The 17,272-nt window shown below is 47.4% G+C and overlaps 2 long non-coding RNA genes across 2 annotated transcripts in view; one reads left to right on the top strand and one right to left on the bottom strand.

Annotated features, from left to right (window-relative positions):
- Positions 1-932: 932 nt before the first annotated feature.
- LOC119143174 overlaps positions 933-17,272 on the top strand; it is an 18,226-nt gene continuing 1,886 nt past the window's right edge. The window contains exons 1-2 of the long non-coding RNA XR_005102608.1: positions 933-942; positions 3,286-3,287. This is a non-coding gene — a long non-coding RNA (uncharacterized LOC119143174). The remainder of the gene's footprint in view (positions 943-3,285; positions 3,288-17,272) is intronic.
- Positions 13,688-17,272, bottom strand: part of LOC119143172 — a 21,381-nt gene continuing 17,796 nt past the window's right edge. The window contains exon 3 of the long non-coding RNA XR_005102606.1: positions 13,688-14,311. This is a non-coding gene — a long non-coding RNA (uncharacterized LOC119143172). The remainder of the gene's footprint in view (positions 14,312-17,272) is intronic.

Here is a 17,272-nt window from a genome sequence, read left to right as displayed (position 1 = left end):
AGGCCCCACCTCCCCATGACTGCCTGTTGCTGCCTCTGGAACCTTCTCTCGCAGCGTGGCCCTGGCTCACAGCACAGTCAGTTGGGCCACGTCCCTTACAGTGGCCAGCAGCTCAAAGCCCCACATCAGGGCTGCTGTGGGGTGTCACCCGTTTGTGGGGTGCCCAGTGCCGGGGTTGCTCGCTGCTCTGCTCCTCCACCCGGGCTCTCGCCATGCTCCTCCGATGCTTTGACTTCTTCCCTCGGCCCTGCAGGACCCCCAGCAGCTGGGTGAGGAGGTGAGAGCAGCTCCCAGCCCCACGACGTATCCCGGATATCGAGCGCTGAATAAAATCAAGTACATGGTTGGTACCTGAACAGTTAGGTTCAGTTACAGGCATTTTGGTATGCCCTGGTAAGCGCTTTGTAAAGCACCAGCAAGTCGTTTGTTTAAAGAAAGAACTTAAAGAAAGAAGAAAGTAGCATCACGTGATGAATGAGCTGGCTGGAAGCTTACCACAAGAAATGAGCTCAGCAAAACTAAGCGCTAAGTAGGGGAAAGGTAATTGCGACCCGGGGAGATGGCGACCACCGACTCAAGAGACGCCCTGGCCCAAAGAGAAGCAGAGGCTGAGCATGCAGACTAGTTAACATAAAAACTGAGAGACTTGGTTAGCAAATAGGAAAACAAGCCAAAAATACTGAGAGAAATATGTAACTTGTCACCAGTGAAGGCTGATGTCTTGGTTTGCCAAACTGTATAAACAGCATAAAGTTTTGACAGCCGGGGAGCTAGGCGTTTGTGGGTTACCACCCAGTGCCCTGCTTTGCACGAACTGGAACACAGGGATGGAAATACCTCGACTCGTGTGTGAATTGGCGCTGCGCACCGGTCACCGAACTCGCTACGGCACAAAAGCCCAGCAGGTGCCATGGCTCTCCCCAGGCACCGTCCTGCCCAGCCGTGCCCTGGGGCTGCCTGGCCACGTGCCCGGCCCACGGGTGCCCGGTGATGTGGGCTCTGCCAGGCTGCTTGTGCCTGGCCCCACGGGGATGGTGCTGGCCGGGCCCATGGAGCTGCTTCTGTGTGGCCCCGTGGGGCATCTCCTCGTCACCTCCATCGGGCTCCTGCTCCGCAGGAACAGGCCATCCCCATGGGCCAAAAGACAAGCTGGCGGGGAAGAGGACTGGCCTGCCTGTACAGAGAGCTTTGGCTGAAAGTCAGGGAAAACAGAGAGTTTCTGACCTTGGGAAGAAGGGCAGGACACTCGGGAGGACCACAAAGATGCCGTGAAATTACGCAGGCGGGAAATCAGAAGGGCCAAAGCTATGAGCCAAAGCTCATGGCTTGGACAGGCGTACTCTACTCTGGGTTAAAAGCTGGCTGGCTGGCTGAGCCCAAAGAGTGGTGGGGAATGGAGTCACATCCCGCTGGCGGTCGGTCACACCGGCTGCTCCCCAGGGCTTCCTGCTGGGGCCGGTTCTGTTTAATATTGATCAACACCCTGGCCGAGGCGATGGAGTGCTCCCTCAGTCAGTTTGCTGATGACACCAAGCTGGGGGAGAGTGTTGATCTGCTTGAAGGTACGAAGGCTCCGCAGAGGGCTCTGGGCAGGCTGGATCGATGGGCCGAGCGAGGCCAATTGTTTGAGGTCCAACACGGCTCAGTGCTGGGTCCTGCACTTTGAGGTTCAGAGCCAAACCGGGTGGGATCACAGGGGCAGTGCAGCAGTTGGAGGCACTGGAGGAGGCAGCCTGCAGATAGGCCCCCAGACTCACTGCTGAGCAGAAGTGGAAGTCCCAAACCTCATCACAGCCATGCAGGACCCCAGGAAAGAGGCCGGGTACAGCGCCCACTCCCACCCCGAGCAGCACCAGTGCTGCTGCTCCCCCAGCACCATTCCCTCCCTGCTCCCCGGCTGCTCCCCAGCTGCTGCGTGGGGGACCCACAGGGGTGTGCGGGGGACAGCAGCCCCCTTGAGCAGGAACGCCTCTCAAGGTTATGCCTCGAGGCTGAGAGATCCCGTACCTGACACCAGGCGCCGAATGGCGGGTAAGCAATGGGTTTTGCATGCACGCACTGTTTAAGATGCGCACAGGAAGCTGATACGAAAATCTGTGCATCCCATCCACGCGTGAAGCATAAGAAATAGTAGAGCGTTGACCGCCGATCCATCTGTGCTTCTTAAATGTTTTAGATACCTACAGATACTGATTAGAATTCAGACAACTAACGCCTAGACCAGCTCTGGCTGAGTGACCTCGGACTCCTCTTCTGCGACAGCGATGGCGGCTTGTGGAGTGGCTGGAAGAAAACGGGCATATTATGAGCAATCCAGACCGAATAACTTGGTTGTAATAACAGGCTGCAGCCCTAACAAGCTGCAGGTGTTATGAAGGACTTATGCAAGGCCAAGGGAGATAAAGAAACTGTGTATTCACAGAGAGATAAGAGAATAGGACAGAAAGATGAGAAAAAACGGGATGCTTGCACAAGGGGGGAGCAGCGTGTGGGCACCACACCAGGACCAGTCATAAGGGAGGTGGAAGTGTGTGAACGGGTAGTTTTAACCGATCATTTTTAAATAACAAAGCCTATGTAGCGTGTGTATCGTTTGCTGAGAGTATAAATTGCTGTAAGCCTTTTAATAAAGTGGCACTAACTTGATCACATTGGTTGTATAGGTTGTGTCTGAGCCTTCTGTGCCAACAAGTGGTGCCTGAACAGGGACCCTCTCGTTCATGCTTCCAGGAGCAAAGAGGTGGCTCAGAGGGGGCATAAGAAGCCAGTGTAGCAGGCGCTGCCCCTGTGCCTGGGAAGACACATGAGCACAACCGTTGGAATCTCGCCCTGATCAGGTGAGCGGTCAGGGAGGAGATGGGGTCCATGCTGAGCAAAGAGGAAGCAGCAGTGTGAAGCTCCTCCAACATATCCTCTCTAAGAGAGGGTTATCTTATGATGAGGGAAGCCTGAAGAGGTTGCTGTCATGGGCTCGGCAGTGAGGACTGATCCCCTCAGTGAGTGCAGCCTTTGAACTAGACACTTGGGAAAAGATTGGCGCAGCACTGTGGGAGGACATTAGTTCAGGCTCTAAAGACAGTGGGAAGCTGTCCACAGTGTGGAGGCTGATCCTAGAGACTCTGAAAGAGACGAAAGCAGAACGACAAACTACCACATCTGTTTTTGCTGCCCTGTCAGCAGAAGTTGAAGGCGCTAGAGCAAAAGGCTCTGCTACTGCTATGACATTCTCGGGATCCTTGTTCCCAAAAGCCAAAAGAAGGGACAGGGATACATCACGTGTAGCAGTAGTGTGGCTAAAGGGCCAAGAGCCAAAGGAAACGAATCTTCAACCACTTGAATCTCCCGGTCCAAGTTCAAGAGAGCAATCCCTGGAATGTACGTATAACGTCTCGACAGAGGACAGCTTCTATCCACCTCTGCCTCCATCCACGCCTCCGTCACTCCAATCGGCATCTGCAGAACGTCGCTGTGGTTTGGAGAATGTGCAGCTGCAAGATCTCATGAAAAATTGGAGCAACTTGAGATGTGGGTGCGAGAATCGGCGCAGCCTGCTCCTACAGCACCGCCACTATCTCCTTTTTCTACTAATCCTTTTTTACAGGGTGGAGGTGGGGAGGGCAGCTCTGAGGAGACATTAACGGCAGGACCGTTACCACCACTGGTTCCAATGGGAGGCGTGGGGGGTAATTGTAATCCAACACATCGATGGCGGGCAGTCATTTGGGATGCAATTATAGAGGGGCAATTTGGGCAATTTGGGCCGATGGCATTTCCTGTGATAGTAACACCACAGGGTAACGAGTGGGAACCCTTAGATTGGAAGGTAATTAAAGAAGCGAAATTAGCAGTAACACAATATGGGTTAAAATCTCCATATACTAACTCAATAATTCAGCATATTTTCACGGCAGATTTATTAACTCGGTATGATGTGCGTATGGTTGCACAAGCTTTGGTAACGGCTTCTCAGCAGATACAGTTTTTTCAACGCTGGCAAGCAGCCTGTGACACTGCCGCGGCCACGCCTCGTCAGCAAGGGGATCCACTGTTTGGAGTGAATGCCCAAACGCCGATAGGCGCCGGCCCCTTTGCTAACCCTGAAGTGGCAAGTGGGATTCTGACCCGAGGTGTTACGATTAATGCAGGAACTAGCTCTGAAAATGATTTTTGCCCTCCATGATGACAAAATAGCGCCAGCATTTACGGGGATAAACCAGGGACCTACAGAATCTTATCCAAAATTTATAGACAGACTGCATGCTGCTCTCATGAGTAATCCTGATCTGAATGAGGATATGAAAGTAAAGTTTCTTGATATGCTTACTTATGATAATGCTAAGAAAGCTTTAAGCCTCCTGCCGTGTGGGTCATCAGCTGCCCAGCTGTTGGAGGTGGCAGAAAGAATGATTGATCAGGAAAAAACTGCCTTTATGGCTGCCACGGTAGGAGCTGCAGTGAAGCCACTTGTGCAAGGAAAAAATAATAACAGGAAGCAAGATAGAAGACGTTTTAATTGTGGCAGGATGGGACATATTAAATCACAATGTCATGTTCCAGGCACACAGCAAAAGAAATGGTGTGTGCAGTGTCGGAAAGATAATCATAACACCAGTGATTGTCGGAAAAAGGGAAACGAGACACAGAGCGCGTCTCGGCCTCGCGCTACGACACAAGTCCAGGGTGCTTGGACCGCTGCTCCGCCGCCACCTCCAGAAGCGCCGGAGTGGACCTGGCAACAGCAGTAGCTATTACTTTTACCGACACCACAGTTCAATTGATTGATTCAAATCTTGTGGGACCTTTGGGACATGGTTTAAGCGCCTTATTAATCAGATGTTCTTCAGTATCTAGGAAAGGTATTTTTGTAGTCCCAGGTCTTATTGATGCTGAGTTTGAGGGACAGATTAAAATAATGGTTTACAAACTAACTCCCCCTGTAACTATTAAGGAGGGATCAAAAATTGCTCAATTAATTCGTTTTGAAGCAAAAGTGCCTAATGCAGAACAAAAGAAAAGGGATGTAGAAGGTTTTGGATCCACCGGTCAGCCCGATGTTTTGCTAGCCATGGACTTCAGTCGGGGAAAACTAGAGGAACAAACGGAACTGAGACACCCAAGTGGACAAGTGTGCAAATTGCAGACGATTATAGACACCGGAGCTGATGTAACGATTGTACCTTTTTTTAAGTGGCCTAGGCAGTGGCCTCCAATACCAGCGGCTACCAGCATTGTAGGGGTTGGTGGGACTCACGCTACCTTTATCAGTAGAGACGTAATTGCATTTGTTTTCTGATGGTAGGGTAGTAACTACATGTCCCTATGCAATACATCTGCCGGTGGCACTAATTGGAAGAGATCTGCTCAGTCAGGTGGGAGCTCGGCTCCTTATTTTGCCTTTTTAGGAGTGGCCGCTGTTGAGCAGCCGATTCTAAAAATCAGCTGGAAAACTGATGGTCCAATTTGGATTGATCAGTGGCTGCTAAAGCAAGACCGGCTGCAGATTGTTAATAATTTGGTGCAGGAACAATTAGATGCTGGACACATGGTGCCTTCAACTAGTCCATGGAACACCTCAGTTTTACAATCCCAAAGAAATCTAGGAAAAGGCGTCTGTTACATGACTCATGAGCAATCAATGCTGTTATGTGTGATATGGGCGCCTTACAACCCGGGCTACCCTCTCCAGTTATGTTACCAGAGGACTGGGATTTGGTGATTATCAATTTGAAAGACTGTTTCTTTACAATTCCTTTACATCCACAGGACACTGAAAGGTTTGCTTTTACAGTGCCATCGATAAATAAAGCAGAGCCAGTGAAAAGATATCACCGGGTGGTGCTGCCGCAGGGAATGAAAAACTCACCTATGATGTGTCAATTGTTTGTTGTCTGGGCTTTAGAACCTATTCGTAAGCAGTATCCTCATTTACTTATTTATCATTACATGGATGATATTTTGGTTGTAGGAAAACAACTGGATTCTGAGACGATTTTATGTCAGCTCACGCATAGTCTTGGAAAAAGGGGGTTGAAGATAGCCCCAGAGAAAATTCAAAAGAAAGGGCCGTGGTTGTACCTGGGTTGGATCATTACAAATGGAATGATTCGACCTCAGAAAGTGAAAATTAACACAGCAATAGAAACATTGTCTGATGTGCAAAAATTAATGGGAGATATCCAGTGGGTTCGTAATATCTGCGGAATTACGAACGATGATCTGAAACCGTGCCGCTCCTGGGAACATCTGCACAGGCTCAGGAGCGCCGTCAATTGAATGAGGATCAGCAACAGGCGTTGCAGGTGATCACCAATAAGATAGTAACAACTTATGCTCACAGACGACTAGATGACCAAGCTCTTTCGTTTATGATAATTAACTCAGGAGGTGAGCGAGAACACCCATTAGGGGTTATTATCCAGATGGGAGAAGGGAGACTGCATTTATGAATTTTGGAATGGGTTTTTCTCCCTTTCCAGCCCAGAAAGACAGTGGTTACATGCCCAGAATTGTTTTCACAGCTTATGATCAAAGGCAGGCAGCGAATTGTAGATATCTCAGACCTTGAACCGACAGTTATATATGTACCTGTGTCTCAACTGTATTTGAACTGACTGTTGTCTGCTTCAACCGAATTTCAATTAGCAGCTGCTGATTTTTTGGGAACTCTTACAAACAGTTACCCTTCGGACAAACTTTTGCCATTGATATCTCATCAGCGCATTGAACATTTGCCTTTGCGATCGGAGGTTCCTGTAAAAGGGATAAATGTTTTTCACTGATGCTGGACGAAAATCTCAGAGAGCTGCAGTCACCTGGAAAGTAGGAGAAACTTGGGAACATAAACTACTCCCTGGGGTGACTGGAGACTCTTTAGAGACTTTAGAACTCCGAGCTGTTATTTGGGCATTTCGACACTGGTTTCAAGAACCTGTTAATGTAGTATCAGACTCATTATATGTTGTGGGTACGGTACAGTGTTTGGAACATAGTATGGTGAAACCTGTGTGAAATCCTGTATTGTATACTCTGTTGTTACAATTGTTAATGCTTTTGAACCAACGTCGGGATGAATATTTTATTGTGCATATTTGCAGTCATCAGAAATGCGGAGGTCTCGCATTAGGTAACACTCGGGCTGATCAGCTTATCACTCCAGCCTGGACAGGTCCTGTTGTTAAAACCTTTGAACAAGCTAGATTATTACATGAATATTTTCACCAATCAGCAGAAGTGTTGGCCAGGCAATTTCACATTCCTGTGGCTGATGCTAGAGAAATTGTACAGTCCTGCCCTGATTGTCAGAAGGCAGGAGCTGGCCTTGGTTTGGGGGTGAACCCTTGGGGACTTTGACCTCTACAGCTTTGGCAGATGGATGTAACTCATATCCCAGAATTTGGTGGGCTTAAATATGTGCATGTTTCAATTGATACTTTTTCCCTAGCACTCTGGGCAACGGTGCAAGCTGCTGAAACAGCATGGCATGTAATTAAACATATGCATGCTGCCATTATGGCACTTGGAGTGTCTGCACAAATAAAAACTGATAATGGCCTGGCCTACACTTCTCGGAACTTTACTCATTTTTGTCAGCTTTGGGGTATACGTCATGTCACAGGCATACCGCACTCCCCCCCGGGACAGGCCATTGTGGAACGAGCGCATCAAACACTGAAAGCGCTTTTGCAAAAACAAAAAGGGGGAGAGGTAATGGGTCCAGCAGAGCGTCTTGCAAAAGCGATATACGTATTGAACTATTTACGGTTTACAGGTGATAGAAAGGAACCGCCAGTAATAATACATAGTTTGGGTTTGAGATCTGGGGTAAACCAGTGTGGAAATAGTGTTTTTGTTCAATACACAGATGTCGCTATAGGAGAATGGAAGGGACCTGCGGAACTAAAAATGATGGGGCGAGGATATGCTTGTGTTGTTACAGATACCAGTGTTAGATAGATTCCGAGTAGCTGGGTGCGGCCCTGGAAAGGAGATCTTAAGAATAATGAAATAGAGGATCAGGTTGAAGTAGAGGATCAGGTTGAAGTAGAGGATCAGGTTTAATTTTTTATGTTTTACAGGGCATGGGTCAATATCGACGGTAGCCTTACATCCTGAGGCACTTCGATGACACCAGCATCAACTGAACTTGGTCTTGACCCCATGTGAGCACAGCTGCTCAGCTCAGAACAGATCAAGAAAAACGACACAGCTTGTAGAGAGCATGGTCTGAACTGTCAACCTTGGGTTTTAATACATTGCACATGGTGTGACAAGAAAACTTGGAGAGTCGCACGTGCATGTGATGGGGATAGTGTGTTTAAATGTCACTCATGTAATGATCGGGTTGTGTTTTGTTCTGAAGTGAGCGGGTTGTCTGACCTTGTAGGTTTGTTAGCATATTGGCAATCTGCTGCTAATATAGAAAGACAAGTGTGAATACTTAGAGAATAACAGTAGTTTTCTTGAGGTTTTAAGCTTAATTAAGGACCTTGGGTGAAGGGTTTTTAGCAGAAATTAGTTTCAGGCCTCTAAGATGCTTAGCTTTGCAGTGTATTAATCAGAATAATAAGATAGTTGACAGGATTTGTAGAATTAGACTAAACATTCCTCGAAGCTTGCAGGTGCATTGGAGCAGTTGGAAAAAGGAGGTAAAATGATGGCAACACCTCAAACGCGGAGCATAGTTATGTTGATTTGTTTTCTACCAGGTAGTGAGGGGATTTTTGACATTTTACCTAGAACAAATATTTGAGTAACATGGGCAAATACAGCTGGGGTAACAGGTTTTTGCCTGAGCTTGCAACAGCATGTTACTGAAGGACATGATCCTTTTTCTGACTGGCTCAGTAGCCTCAGGCTAAGGGGATGGTTGCAGATTGCAGTTAAAGGAGCATTGGTAGTGTTAATAGTGTTCTTGATTTTGATATTGTTACTACCTTGTTTGTTTCAATGTTTGCAATGCATAATGAATGGGTCAATTAAACGGATGTCCAAGAATGGGGTCTGGATTGCTCAAAAACAAAAAGGGGGAATTGTGGAGTGGCTGGAAGAAAACGGGCATATTATGAGCAATCCAGACCGAATAACTTGGTTGTAATAACAGGCTGCAGCCCTAACAAGCTGCAGGTGTTATGAAGGACTTATGCAAGGCCAAGGGAGATAAAGAAACTGTGTATTCACAGAGAGGTAAGAGAATAGGACAGAAAGATGAGGAAAACCGGGATGCTTGCACAAGGGGGGAGCAGCGTGTGGGCACCACACCGGGACCAGTCATAGGGGAAGTGGAAGCGTGTGAACGAGTAGTTTTAACCGATCATTTTTAAATAACAAAGCATGCACAGCCTGTGTATATTTAGCTGGGGGTATAAATTGGTGTGGATCTATTAATAGCACCTGTACAGTATATATTGCTGTGTATCCCTTGAATAAAGTGGCACTAACTTGATCACATTGGTTGTATAGGTTGTGTCCGAGCCTTCTGCACCAACGCTCCTAAGCTCCAGTCTCATCTCTTCTGCTCTCCTCCACTCCAATCCCGTCTCCTTCACTCTCTTTGCTCTCCTCTGCTCTCCTCCACTCGCCTCATCTCCTCCGCTCTCCTCCACTCCAATCTCATCTCTTCCGCTCTCCTCCACTCTCCTCCACTCTCCACCGCCCTCATCTGCTCTCCTCTGCTCTCCTCCACTACAATCTCATCTCCTCCACTCCAATCTCATCTCTTCCGCTCTCCTCCACTCTCCTCCACTCTCCACCACCCTCATCTGCTCTCCTCCGCTCTCCTCCACTACAATCTCATCTCCTCCATTCAAATCTCATCTCCTCTGCTCTCCACCGCTCCAAACTCATTTCCTCCACGCAAATCTCATCTCCTCCCATCCAAACTCATCTCCTCCGCCCTCCTCCGCTTCAATCTCATCTCCTCCACTCAAATCTTATCTCCTCTGCTCTCCACCACTCCAATCTCATCTCCTCCATGCAAATCTCATCTCCTCCGCTCTCCACCGCTCCAGTCTCATCTCCTCCGCTCAAATCTCATCTCCTCCGCTCAAATCTCCTCCACTCAAATCTCATCTGGTCCGCTCTCCTCTGCTCCAAACTCATCTCATCCACTCAAATCTCATCTCCTCCACTCTCCTCCGCTCAAAACTCATCTCCTCCATGAAAATCTCATCTCCTTCACTCTCCTCCACTCCAAACTCATCTCCGAGCAAATATTATCTCTTCCACTCTTCTATAGCTGCAAACTCATCTCCTCCACGCAAATCTCATCTCTTCCACTCCAAACTCATCTCCTGTGTGCCAATCTCATCTCCTCCACTCTCCTACGCTCCAAACTCATCTCCTGTGTGCCAATCTCATCTCTTCCAATGCAAACTCATTTCCTCCACTCTCCTTAGCTCCAATCCCATCTCCTCCACTCTCCTCTGATCTCCTCTGTTCTCCTCCACTCCAGTCTCAGCTCCTCTGCTCTTGTCCGCTCCAATCTCTTCTCTTCCGCTCTCCTCCACTCTCCTCCGCTCTCCACTGCCCTCATCTGCTGTCCTCTGCTCTTCTCCACTCCAATCTCATCTCCTCTGTGCAAATCTCATCTCCTCCGCTCTCCACCGCTCCAAACTCATCTCCTCCACGCAAATCTCATCTCCTATGATCCAAACTCATTTCCTCCGCGTAAATCTCATCTCCTCCGCTCTCCTCTGCTCCAATCTCATCTCCTCCACTCAAATCTCATCTCTGCTCTCCACTGCTCCAATCTCATCTCCTCCACTCCAATCTCATCTCCTCCACTCAAATCTCTTCTGGTCTGCTCTCCTCTGGTCCAAAATCATCTCCTCCATGAAAATCTCATCTCTACGCTCTCCTCCACTCTAAACTCATCTCCTCTGCGCAAATCTCATCTCTGCTCTCCTCCACTCCAAACTCATCTCCTCCACTCAAATCTCATCTCCTCCACTCTCCTCTGCTCAAAACTCATCTCCTCCATGAAAATCTCATCTCCTTCACTCTCCTCCACTCCAAACTCATCTCCGAGCAAATATTATCTCTTCCACTCTCCTATAGCTGCAAACTCATCTCCTCCACGCAAATCTCATCTCTTCCACTCCAAACTCATCTCCTGTGTGCCAATCTCATCTCTTCCAATGCAAACTCATTTCCTCCACTCTCCTTAGCTCCAATCTCATCTCCTCTGCTCTCCTCTGCTACAATCTCATTTGTTTTGCTCAAATCTAATTTCCTCCACTCTCCTCCTCTCCAATCTCATCTCCTCCACTAAATCTCATCTCCTCCACTCTCCTCTGCTCCAAACTCATCTCCTCCACGCAAATCTCACCTCCTCCACTCTCCTTCACTCCAAACTCATCTTCTCTGCACAAATATTATCTCCTCTGCTCTCCTTAGCTCCATTCTCATCTCCTCCAAGCAAATCTCATCTCTTCCATTCCAAACTCATCTCCTCTATGCAAATCTCACCTCCTCCGCTCTCCTCCACTCCAATCTCATCTCCTCCACTCAAATCTCATCTCCTTTGCTCTTCTCCTCCGCAAACTCATCTCCTCCACACGTCTCGTCTCCTCCACTCTCCTCTGCTCCAAACTCATCTCCTCTGCACGAATCTCATCTCCTCCACTCAAATCTCATCTCTGTCGCTCTTCTCTGCTCCAAACTCATCTCCTCCAAGCAAATCTCATCTCCTCCACTCTCCTCCGTTGAAATCTCAACTCCTGTGCTCCAGTCTCATCTCCCCATGCAAATCTCATCTCCTCCATGCAAATCTCATCTCCTCCGCTCTCCTTCACTCCAAACTCATCTCCTCCACGCAAATCTCATCTCCTCCACTCTAATCTCAACTCCTCCGGTCTCCTCCGCTCCAAACTCATCTCCTCCGTGCAAATCTCATCTCTTCCACTCCAAACGTATCTCCTCCATGCAAATCTTATCTTCTCTGCTCCAGTCTTAACTCCTCTGCTCTCTATAGGGGAATTTTTAAAGGACTGAGGACATATGTTACCATTGTCTGGGTTGGACAACCCAGGCCTGTTGGTTGAAGCTGCAGAGCAACTTTAAATTGTCCTTGGAACAAGCAATGTGAGAAAGAAAACAGGCTATGCACGAACAAAAAGCCAGGTGCAGAGCAAGTCCTGGGAACTGCGAAATCAGCACACTCTCATCAGCACACTCCGATCAGGCGCCTTCAGCATGCTCACTAATCAGTGACACAAACACCTGCATGGCCAGAGACTTTTATCCAATCACCTGTGTGTAAAGTCGTGTGAGCAGTTGGTTTAAGTTATAAATATGACCTGTTTGTTTAATAAGGTGAGCACGGCATGTAGCCATATTGGTGTGATTGTCGTGACTTGGCCAACTCTCCACGGGGGACCCTCATCGAGACTAAACCCTAAGACTTAACCCTAAGACTTAACCTTAAGACTTAACATTAAGACTTAACCCTAAGACTGAACCCAAAGGCCTAACCCAAAGACCTAACCCTTAACACTTAACCCTGAGACTTAACCTTAAGACTTAACCCTAAGACTTAAACCTAAGACTTATCCCTAAGACTTAGCCTTAAGACTTAACCATAAGACCTAACCCTAAGACTTAATCCTAAGACTTAGCGTTAAGACTTAACCCTAAGAGTTATACCTACTCTGACACAGTATATGATATGGTTATCTGATTTTTATGAGCTATGTGTAGTAGCCTTGATTGGAAACCTTAATCGGAGAATTGCTGTTAACTAGGAGCAGTTGGCTGGAGAAAATAATTGCGCCAATTCTGTGACTCAGGCAAGGTATCCCAGGGACAACTGTTTACAACTGAAGGAGATGGCTATTACAGCAGTCAGGATACCGGAGTCTTGCCTCAGTCTTGCAGGGTCCTAGAGAGTCACTAACTTTAATACTAACTTTATTGATCGGCTTCAGAATACTTTGCAACAACAAGTCGAGCATGAGGAAGCTCAAGGGTTGCTTTTAAAACCACTAGCTATGATAATGCCAATGAAAATTGTAAACGGGCAACTTTCACAATCGCAACCCCAACATGTGTCAAATGAGTATAACACAGAACACACAGCAGACTGTAACTCTCGGGCTGAGTTCTCGAATATAACATAACACATTTTTTTTGTTTGCTTCTCTAATCTCTTCTGTAAGAATAGTACACATTCTTAACTTGCTTAGTAAATTAGGCTGCTAGCTTACTAAAGAAAATAATACTACAAATACTATTTCTTGTTTTCTGGCTTATTAACAGATGTTGATTATGTCAGTCATATGTTGCTACAGAACCGAGTTGCTATCAATTTTTATTATTAACACAGGGATACAAGTGTGAAGACTTTGATAGGATGTGTTATGTGAATCTGAGTTAATTCACAAAAGCATACAAAACTTAAACCCAAAAATCTGCAGCAGAGCCAGGGGCAGGATGCCTTTAGTCTCTTTCTCACAGATGGGAAACTTTGGGCCATGACTCAAAAGTATCACAGGATTTATTATAATTATTTTAACCACCTTATTGATGTTTGCCTTATGTCTCCCATGCCTTATTTCCTGTATTCAGCGTTTAGTTGATTGTAACATAAATCAGGTCATGGTCACCCAGCTACACACAACCTTTGCCTCATCACAGTTAACAAGCAAAAAAGAGGAAGACAGAGAATTATTTGACCTAACAAGAGATGAGAGAACAGCTAGGTGTTGTGAAGGAGCGTAAGAAAGATGAACATGGTTATCTAGTGATAAATAGGTGTCTGTATGCTTATAGTGATACATAACTATGTAACTACGTGAATGAATTCTGCCCTGAGCCTGGTGATACATGCAGCTGTGGTTTGTGTCCAGGCTCAGAGATGTAAATATGGGCTTCTATGTTACGGTGAAGTGTCTCTGGTTGCATGTAGTCAAAAAAAAAAGAGGAAAATTAAGGGAATGACCCAAGAGGTACGTTCAGAGAAATCATGTTATGTTTTGAACTTTTTGAAAATGTCTGTCAACAATGCGATGCCTCACATTGTGCAACACTTTGTGTCAATTGGTGACAAACAGCAAAAGCACATAGGCATCTTACTACGTATGAAAGACCCTCATACCAGGCATTAGTCCAGACCGATGAATTGTTAACTTGGGGGAGAGGTTATGCTTGTGTTTCTACAGATGAAGGTCCGCGATGGATACCCGCTCGCTGTGTGCGGCCTGAGCTTAACGTGCCGGACCGTGGGACCGCTGCTGCCACCGGTCAACCCAACAACTGATGTGTGGTCTCCTTACTGAACCAGTTCTTGTTTGGTGTGCACTTCCTTGAAACTGACCTGCAGACATTGTTGCAAAAAAGTGAATGTATGTGAGGAATGAAGAATCTTACTGAAAGCCTTGATATTTGAGATAATTGATTACCTCTGTATAACGTTAATCCAAAATAAGTTGATATTGTTTACACTTTGAATTCAATAGCTGTTTTTATGTAGATGCTAGTGTAATAGAAGGCTATGATAGGAACATATAACAGCGGTTCTTCTCTTATCCAGAGCAACAGCAGGGAAAACATTAAAGAGTTAAATCTTTTTTTTTAGTTAAAATTTAGATTAATTAATTAATCTAAATTAGTTAAATCTTGTTTGTTAGGCAGTTAAGAATGTGAGTCAAATTTACCACTATTACATACAAAACAGAACAACTATTAGCCTTTTGTTGTTGGCTCAAGGACATGGCTGTGAGGATATTGATGGCATGTGCTGCATGAATCTCTCCGACCATTCAGAATCGGTTCATGCCAGTATTCAACAGCTTAAAGCTGGAGTCTTTAAACTTTCACAAGACGATAGCTGGGATTGGTTGGATAAACTTTTTGGAGGATGGGGGTTGTCGCGATGGTTAAGGAGTTTAGTGAAGACAATTGTTTATGCCTTGGCCGTTTTTGTCTTCTTGTTACTCTTTTTGCCCTGTTTGTTGCAGTGCCTACAAAAGTGGGTAGCACGCTCTATGAAGAAAGTTTTTTGTGCAACAGGAAGGGGGAGATGTGGGACAAGGCCTGAGGAGCAAGTCTCCAAATACTGTCCAACTGATAAGCAGGGATGTGCTGGAACTTGTAAGCCACAAACCCTGGGAGGACAAGGAGGGTAATAGATAACTACCGACAGAATGTTGACTGAGGAGTCATACCGAGATAAGATGTTGAAATGAGGAACAGATGGTGCCAAAGGAGAAGTAACAAGTTGCACAACGAAGGCTTAAATGCTATTGTGGAAACTCACTTAAACTGTCCTTGTTTGTTGTTACCCAATCACGGATTGCCTAGTATGCAATGCTTAGCTTAAAGAACCAATCTGTTTAAAATACACAGCTACTGAAAACATATATAAACTCAAGATTGTGTACAATAAATCGACATCTTGCTTGCATCAAGCTGTGTCCCGTCTCTCAGTTGCAGCACCCCACATGACGTGAAGTCAACCAGGACTGACGGGACCCGCAGCGCCGTGCGGTGGAAGCTTTTGCATTTTTCTTTACTTTATTTTTCCTCCCTCTCTCTCCATTTCCTGCCTTTAAACAAGCAGTTATTTTTCTACCATTAAACCTCGTTTTTTTACTGCATATGACCTTGTTTGTGTATGAATCTCACTCTGAAAATAATGAAGAATCTCCCCAGACCAGACCATTCCTGGCCTGGACACCTCCCCATCCCTCTGGGTGAGGGGGAGTGAGCAAGCGGCTGCGTGGTACCTGGTTGCCGGCCGGGGTTAAACCTCGACACACCCCCAAGTTCATGTACCAAGCAGGACGCCCCGTGATATGGAACCTCCCTTTGGCTAGTTTGGGCCAGCTGTCCTGGCTGTGTCCCCTCCCAACGTTTTCTGCCCCTCCAGCCCTCTGGCTGGCAAGGCTTGAGAAACTGAAAAGTCCTTGACTTAGTATAAACATCACCCAGCAACAACTAAAAACATCAGTGCGCTATCAACATTGTTCTCGCGCCAGAGCCACAACACAGCACTGATCCAGCTGAAACCAGGACACCCTCACAGTGAAAAAGTGTTTCCTGAGGTTCAGAGGGAAACTCCTGTGGTTCAGCTGGCACCCGTTGCCTCATACCCTGTGAATTAAAGAGGATGCAACAGTCTGTAGCGAACCACACAGGTCCGTGTGTTTTCTTCCAGCGCCCAACTGAAGGGCAAGCACAGGGCAGCGCCAGGCAAACACGTTGGTTCCTTTCAGGGACAGACAGACGACTGTCTTGCACTTCACACAACACTGCCCGCCACTCCTGGGTGGACGGCTGGGCAGCGCGACACGTCCTCAGTGCCAAAGTTGTGAAAGGTCCCCTTCCAGGAAACTCCCCAAACTTCTTTCTTCCAGAATAGCCTTCAAACCCACAAGTCTCGGCAAGTACCACCCAAACTCTTTAACAGAGAGCAGAGCGTAGGACCTGCTGCTTTTAACTCTCTTCTAACCCCTGCTGAGCTGCTGTTCTTCACATCCTACAGCTACTTTATTTGCTTCCCCAGCGCTACCGACTCTTGTTTTCTGCTTCATTTTTATTCTTTATTTAGTTGTGTCTTCTCATTTGACCGCTGGAAAAGCAGGATCACATGGATGCAGCACCAACTCCAGGCACCAGCCTTGGTGATGTCATGGACGCATCACAGTGGGGACTGCTCGTGGCTGGCCACCTCACCAAGGGGTCGGTGACACGGCTGCCCCACCTCAGGGCTGTGCTGGCTCAGACCGCCAGACAAGGCAGGTGAGCAACAGCTGCGAGGAGCAGGCACCGAGGGGAGGGCAAGGGGGCTGGGGCTGACCACAGGGGTGGAGCGTGACTTCTCTTTTGTTGTTTCTCCTGGGAATTGCAGCCAGACTCTTGGAAAAGGACGCAGCAAGAGCACGGCTCCTGTCCTTTCTCAGCTCATCACTTGGCGCGAGAGTTCTCGGCGTTGTACAGGACAGGTAAGACAGGCCTGGCTTCTAGCCCATCCTGGTTTTTCTGGGAGCCTCCCGACACCATAGGCAAAGGTAGCTTCACAACCCTCTCCCCTGGGTAGCCCAGGGCTGGGCACCAGCCCCGGGGATGTCCCGTCCCGTCCATGCCACAGCAGGCAGAACAGCAGCAGTGGCCCATGTCATGGTGGCTAAGGGACAGCCTTGGGCCAGGGCACGTGTCGCCTGGCTCTCTGGGGTCCATATGATAGACAGCCTTGGCGCGAGGCCGGCCCTGTTCCAGGCAGGGCAGCTAGGGCTGCTCATGGTGATAGAGAGTGGCTGCTGACGTCCTTGCTTCT

Source organism: Falco rusticolus, chromosome 2 (genome assembly GCF_015220075.1).
Source record: "Falco rusticolus isolate bFalRus1 chromosome 2, bFalRus1.pri, whole genome shotgun sequence".
Lineage (NCBI taxonomy): Eukaryota > Metazoa > Chordata > Aves > Falconiformes > Falconidae > Falco > Falco rusticolus.
Note: the sequence above shows the minus strand (reverse complement) of the source record. Positions and strands in the feature narration are given on the sequence as shown.